The following is a 7,972-nucleotide window of genomic DNA, read 5'->3' as shown; positions in this document are numbered from 1 at the left end:
ATTGATTTACATTTATTGTGGGAAACCCTATAAATTCATACCATTGACTCTACCATACTACATACACCATCACAACTAAAGCCACGAACATGTGAATGTATCTCCATTCAAAGTGCAGTCATTCCAATGGAGATCCAATCTCTGAATTAGTGCATCCATCCCTTATCCTTTTTCAAAATGTCAGCAATCTTGGGTCTATTGGATTTCAACATTCATCATTTCCACACACCAAACTTGATGCACAATGCATGAATGTATCTATTGTGATCCCATGTTTGTAACTTAAGTTCACCATCAAGTATATGCATCCTTTGATCACTAAATCATTTGAAGCTTGGAACAAATAACGGGAAATTATTAGGGTATAAAATTTTGGTAATAATTACATGTGAAATTTCTCATATGAGCTTGATATATATCTACAATCATTCCACAATGATAATTTGAGTATCTACTATGATAATAATTGTTTTCCAATCACTTGAAATTTCTTTTGTTAACTATTTTGGTTGTAGCTACTTAATCCTTTATGTTGCAAGTTAAGTAACTCAAGGTCATAAGTGAAAATTGTCACAAATTCCTCCACCTTCTTTCTTTACCATTTTACTTAGGAGGAGTGGAAGCACTCTTTTCTCTTGTTGGTTGAAATAGGTTTAGTTTGTATTTCCAACCTTGAACTATTTTGGCCATTTTAAGGATTCCTCATTAGTTCTAGGAAACTTTTGCTATTTACCTAGAAGTGAGAGGAAGGCCACTGAGGTGATAATGGGCGGTTTTCCTAGTAGTTTCCCTTGAATTTTTCCCATAGGATCAAAATTCCCTTTAATGAGAGTTAGAGTAGCAAAACCATCTATATTCCAATTCATCTTTCATTCTCCCCCAAGGAGACACAACCTAGGGGATCCCTCCTCATCTATTTCACTACACATGTCTAAGCAATTTGGTCACATGTTCAAGGTACCTATCTCCTTGTTTATAGCATGCCCATTTTTTAAGATTTTTTTATTCATTAATAATTGAAAAACACATTCTTTACAAGAATAGGATAAACATTCATATCATTGCACCCAATTGAGTCTCTTTTTAACTTGTTGTAGTCTTGGTCACCCTTGGTCAAAGCATTTTCACTAAGTCACACATGCCAATAATGATTCTAGTATCTTGCAGCACCTCAATTATCCTAGTGTCCACCATTGTGATTCCCACAGTTGCCTATACTTCTCTTCAATCCCAGTTTGATATACATTTAGCATATCCAATCACCCCCCTATCATCAAATCGTCTTATGTCTAATTAGTTTGTTGACTACCTCCATTATCAATCATCATTTGTGTTTCACCCAACTTAATTATTGAATCTCATCTTCAGTGGCTACCTCCTCCATAATTATCAAAGCCCTCCCCCATTACAGTTTGGTAACTAGTTCATCCTTATTTGATTTCAAGGGAACTACTACCTTTTGCAGTAGCATCTTGATTCCTATTGACACCAAATAAGATTTTCTCGAAATGTTGTTGTATCTTGATCCCCATTCCCATCATCAATGGTGAACCTTGAGAAGGAGAGAGAGAGAGAGAGACTAAAAAATTCTCTCTAATTCCATTTAACCCCCTAATGTTCAACGTCATATCATTAGCACATTAAGATGGGTCACACATAGTAATAGTTATAGCCTCTAATTCTAGTTGAAAACCTTTAGGCTTGTATGGAGATCAATGCATTTAAGGAAAAATCTAACATATTTTGTCCCAATATGTTCTAGGGATCCCTCTCTTTACTATTATCAGTGCCCAAAAGGGAAATGCATATTTCAATAGAAAAAATTCTCTAGCGACCATGTCATTTACATTCATTCAAACAAGTTCATCATGTTCAAACATGATCCCAAGGCACATATGTTAGCTATTGTAATGTATTTTGATAATTTCATGAGCATGGAAAATTCCCACTACATTTATATAAGAGTTTGGTTTCGTTCAGGTGGGCTTCATCACTTCTCTGTGAGACATCCTCTCTTATGGGTCACAAGCCTCTCCATACAACAATTTGTTATAAGTTATAGGCACGTGGGACAAAAAAAGATGATGAATTTTATTTGTATGGTGGCTCCTAATATCACACATCAAGGGGCATCTATTATGACTTTAATTTTTCTCACATAACATCCATGCTCATCTAAAAAAATCATTAGCCTACAAGAACACATCACAACAAGGCTGCCTCATGGCTTCTTGTTATTGTCTCAAAACATTTGGGAAAACAGTTTGGGAAAACATGATAAAAGTGAGTTTTCATATACTTGTGCAACTTTCTTTCATTGGAACTCACAACTTCCATAGTTATTCATTGAAAAATCACAGAAGTTTACGTGCACAGACAAATAGACTTCTTGGACACAATTAAGAATGAAGGCCTAGCCCAAGTACCTCTAGGATGATGTACAAGTGAAGCTCAAGGTCCATCTCACTCACAAGGAGTACTTTGGCTTCCCAAAGTCTCCATAAAGTATTGAGATCTCCATTTCAAATGAAGAGATTTTAGACATGTGCTAGTATTTCATGGAACTTGGATTTTTCCAATAAATAAGAGCCACATGGACAAGGGCCAGCATTCGAAGAAGAAAATGTGCAAGGTTATGTTGTAGGAATGAGATTCAAGACAACTTGGTCTTGCTATCTCATCACAACAATCCATAACCCTTGTACTTGTGTGAGCTCTTATGTCAAAGAGTAAAGACATTTCTTCATACAGACCATTTGAGCAGTGTTTCATTTGCATCCAACCAAAATCTCCCCATGTATTGTTATTCATATGCAAACCGTTCCATTAAATTAATATGAAGACCGTTAAACTTCCCTCCGTCTTGTGCAGTTTTTGGTTTAAATCTTATGCATGTTACACCATTCCATGTTTATTGCAACCATATTCTTTTAATTGCTCTTGACTCTAACTATCTTTTGTTTTATAACTCATATCCTAATTATAACAAGGATATCTCCTTTGTTATTGTAACAAAATTCAACAAAATAAAAATAATAAGAAATAATCGTGAATGGAACACATAAATTATATATAATCTCCAAACACACATAAAATTATAATTTTAAGGTTATTGAATACTAAATATAAAATTCAAATAATAATTTGTAAATTTTTATTTTGAAAATTATAATATATCAAAAGGAGAAAAACTAATCAACAATTTGCAATTTTTTTTTCTTTTCAGAACGAGAAAAAATAAACTTTGATTTATTATATAAATCAAATTTTACATAGTTTGTAATGATAGTAATAGTCATAGGTCATCATATACATCCACTCAAAAAACATAGGCCAAAAACAAAATATCCAATCAAAAAGCACAACATTAGGATAAAATGTCATAGAAATTTTGAAAGCAAAGGACCCATTACAAAAATGACCTGCAGGTCAAATATGCCATGGAAGCATAATGGAACCAAAGGAAGCATCATCAAAATACTTGCCAACATCGCATGTTGATTTGGGCATAGCATACAATCAAAAGTCTAGAAAGAGGCCCCGTGCTGCATCAGGGAATAGGATCGATAATCACCCTATGGGTAAAAAACTGGATTCCAACATCTGTACCAAACAAAAAGACTAAAATTTGATGCAACCAGGGTCCATATTCAAACCATTCTTGGACAAAGCATCCACATCTTGGTTGAGCTCTCTAGGAACATGAGATAAATAAACCGATTGGAATAATCCCATAATCTTATGGATCCTTTGCATCCAATTTTCCAAAAGGGGAGGGACAAAGCATGTTTGTTGGTTAATCCAATGAATCGTAACTTGAGCATCACCTAACTAGGGATCTCTAGAGGGCAATGACCTCTGCCCTACTCTTTGTATTGCTCCCAACATTCCAAGAAAATTTCCAAGTGATATCTGTGTCCATGTTGATGAACACTCCACATCCACATATGACATTTTTTGTCGCCCCACCAAAGTGACTAGATGGAAGAACAATAGAGAAATTCTTATTTGCAATAGCCCTTGAGTTCTTGGGAGATTGTCGCCCCATCAAAGTGACCACATGGAAGAACAATAGAGAAATTCTTATTTGCAATAGCCCTTGAGTTCTTGGGAGATGACTTCTTCTTGTATTCCATATAATAAGCACAAGTATATGTTGCCACAAATTAAAATTTATATAATTAATTGTATTATTAAATTATATTTTTGAAAAATTAATATTTAATTGTATAAGTAATTAGAAAATTAAAATTAGAATGAATTGGTCTCTCTATTTAACTTGTTTCTTAGATCTGATTCTTCATCTTGTGTTAAGGATGAACCACACTTGATGGTTGTCCACAAATAAATTTTGGTGTTATTATAGCCTAAAACTTATCTCAAAAACTTCATATTTATTATAATTTTCAAACCAAAATATATTTCCAAATTTCTTCAACAAATTATTTTACTTTATTTTTAAATAACAATAAATAAATAAATTATGTAAAAAAAACAAATTATATTACTTAATTTTTAAACATCAATAAATAAATAAATTATGTAAAAAAAACTAATGGTTTGAAATTAAAATTATTTAAAATTTTATAACTGGTTTTTTAATTTATTTTGAATTCAAAATCATTTTTATCAAAAAAAAAAAAAAAAAAATACATTATTAGAAAATGCTTTTTTCCCTCCACCTAAATATTTATATAACTTTAAAACATTTAAATTATGAGAAACTACATTTAAAATTAGTTGCATAAATGATTTCGCAAAAGTGAATTGAGTTTGTTATGTACGTAACTATATGAGAATTTTGCATCGTCAGAAATCATACCTTGTAGATCCAATTTTTCCATTTATAGGCCAAATCCTTAAATATGCAGCAGACTGAACACGATGCCGTTTAAGGAAAAACGAAATTTGTTAATGTTTTGAGAATCTGTATTCTTGCTCTATATTCATTTCCCAGGCTGCAAAATCTGTAACCTGGCTCTACATTCATTGCCCAGGCTTCAAAATATGTATTCTTGCTCTATATTCATTGCCCAGGCAAATTTGGCCACAAGGGACTTATTAAATATCTTCTCAATGGGAACATCATGGCGCTTACACCAGGCAACTGAAATTCTTGGGTCCAGGTAATTGATTTTCGATTTTCCCAACGCCACAGTCTTCAGATCATCTCTTATTTTCATGTTTGCCTTCATTTTCTCAATCTTCAACTTGGTATCTGCAATTTTTTTCTCCAATGTTTCTGGACTCTGGTTTCTCTTAGAAGGCTTCCCTTCTGGATAACTGGAGCGTGGTGGATTCCCTTTTCTAGCCCTATCAAGATCAATTTCCAGCTCCCTGAGCGCGCTCTCTAACTCTGCAGTTTTTCCTTCAAGTCTTTCCATTTGGGTACCATGTGCCTTTGAAACAGATCGCTGATGGTTACACAGAATTGCAACCTCCTTGTTTGCACGTTGATATTCAACAATGTTCTCTGAACAACTGACACCAGTTGTGTCCTGAAGAAGTCTGTCCAATGTAATGGATGCATTGTATGTTCTGAAGACTTTTGTTGTAAGGCCTGGCATAATTTCCTTGAGATGGGCATTCAACTTACTGGTGTCAAGCTTATCAAACAAGTCATCCCCTTCACTTTTACCCTTTTTGAAGTCACCAATGGCTGTGAAGACTCGTTCATCTACCTCAACTGTGTTGAAGTAGCGAATGGAATCCTTACCTAGGAAATCAAATTGCAGAGACTTTGGAGGAATTAATGTCACATTTTCCACTTTCAATGTGTAACAACCCACTGTATCAGCCTCGTCATCATCCTTCTCATTGCCAGCCCTCAGAGCAAGCCTATCAATCAGGTATGTTGCCACTGCAATCTGTCTACTGGTCTCATCCTTTGACTTAAAGCGTCTGGTATATGTTGCTCGAATGTTATCTATGTAATCCTTGAGCATTCTTGCCTTCTCATACTTTTCTCTGTCACTTTGGCATTTCCAAGAACTACTGGGAGCCAAGAATACATATTTGAATTCTTTGGGATTGATTGGGTCATTCCAATAAGCCAGCCATGTTACAGTCCTGTCATGCCTGATCTCTTTCCACCTGTGGCCTGGCATTGTACACTCTGGGATGGCAGAATCTTTCCCTATATTGATTGTAATATCTTCTGGATAAACTCTCTTCTTCAATTTACCCATTTTGGGATGCTCTCCACGGCCACGGAAGAGCCCTGGTGGCTCAACTCTGAAGTTCCCAACCTTCTCTTTCACTCCATCAACAATTGCCCACATGTACTTCTCCTCTTGCTTTTGTTTTTCTTCTTTCATAGCCTTCTTTTCCTCTGTGCTCATATGTTTCTTCTTCTCTTTTTCTCCAAGATGCCATTCATAAATTGGGGTAAAATCGCAGAGCTCAAACTTTTGAATGACATGGTCAGTCCCAAGAACTTGCTTCCAATCATGCCAAAAATTCTCTATAAATTTTGGCTTTGTTGCATAGTCTGTGTCCTTCATGACAGCAAACATAGTGGCAATCTCCTCTTCTCCAGGAGTAAGTACAACTGGCTTGCCATTGTAAAGCATCTTGACTCCGTGAGGTTGGTAAGGGGGAGGGAATACTACACCATTGTGCTCCAATGTGGCCCACTTTACTTCTTCCTTGACAACCTTTTTCAGCGCAGGTTTTGCTGATGGAGCTTTTGGAACTGGTGCCTTTTGCGAAGGAACAGGACATTTCTTCTTCCAGCGCTGAGAAAGAGGAATTTCATCATCAGCATCCTTACTATATTCATCACTTTCTTGCTTAACATCTGCTTGTACTTTGGCCTCAGGCAACACCTCTGTTACCCTGGGCTTTTTTGTACCAGAAGAGCTTAGACTGTCATTTGAAGGCCTTTTTCTGGAATTCGCTTCAATTTTTACGGAACCTGTTGTCAATTTATCTGATTTGGCTCTTACTACTAAAGGTTTTCGATCTTCAGAGTCACCACTATCCACCGAGAAAGTTCGATCTGCACTGAGTGGTTTTGTCAAATTCTTGACCGGTAACATCTTCCCCAAACGCTTATCATCATCTGAATCATCATCCGAATCAGATCCAAACATTAAATACATTAATCGCTTAGATTCATTTACATCTGGCTCATTCGTTTGCCCTGGGCTGGCCAATCGAAGTTCGTTAGATGATTGTTTCACTTTGGTCTCAGGCAACAACCCTACTGTCCTGGGCTTTTTGGTGGCAGAAGAGTTTAGACTGTCATTTGCAGGTCTCTTTTTGGAATTCGTTTCAAATTTTACAAACCCAATTTCCCATTTTTCTTGTTTGGCTCTTACCCCTAAAGGTTTGTGATCTTCAGAGTCATCACTGTCCACATGGAATCCTCGATCTTGACTGGTTGGTTTCGTCAAATTCTTGACCGGAAAAATCTCTTCATCCTCGGAATCCGATCCAAACATTAAATTCATTAATCGCTTAGATTCATCCTCATGTGACCCGTTTGTCTGCTTCGAGCTGACCAATGGAACCTTGTTAGATGCTTCTTTCATGGCAGGTTTTTTCACTACGGGAGCTGACTTTGCATGCACTTGATCAGTTGAAGCACAGGCAGTTGAGACAACCCTTCGAGATTTAACAGATAATGATGCCCTATTTCGGAAAGTGTCTGACTGTATTGCCTGGACAGAGCGTCCCATCTTTGTATTCATCAAGTACCCAGCCCTGAAATCGTCTAAAGATCTAGTAAAATAATGTGTCTGTTAAAACAGCAATTTCTATAGCTTTGTGGAAAATCGAGCAGCTGGTTAGAATGCTCAATAAATGTTTCTCTATCCTGCTAGAATAATTCAACTTATCTGTATCAGAGCGCTCCTGTCATCAGTGGGGTAAGATAAATTCAAAACAACTCCAAAGCAAGACATAATCTTTCACTTTTATACGAGTGAGTGCATCTCTACTTTCAAAAGTTGGAAAACGCCGACCTCAC

General features: G+C 36.1%; 1 pseudogene; it reads right to left on the bottom strand.

Annotated features, from left to right (window-relative positions):
- Window positions 1-5,000: 5,000 nt before the first annotated feature.
- LOC149255818 (DNA topoisomerase 1 alpha pseudogene) lies at window positions 5,001-7,682 on the bottom strand (annotated as a pseudogene).
- Between the last annotated feature and the right edge of the window lie 290 nt (window positions 7,683-7,972).

The sequence above is a fragment of the Pinus tabuliformis genome, chromosome 7 (genome assembly GCF_031772625.1).
Source record: "Pinus tabuliformis cultivar Carrire ecotype Pingquan chromosome 7, CPIR1, whole genome shotgun sequence".
NCBI lineage: Eukaryota > Viridiplantae > Streptophyta > Pinopsida > Pinales > Pinaceae > Pinus > Pinus tabuliformis.
The sequence above is the reverse complement of the archived record's forward strand: the minus strand, read 5'-3'. Positions and strand labels throughout refer to the sequence as shown.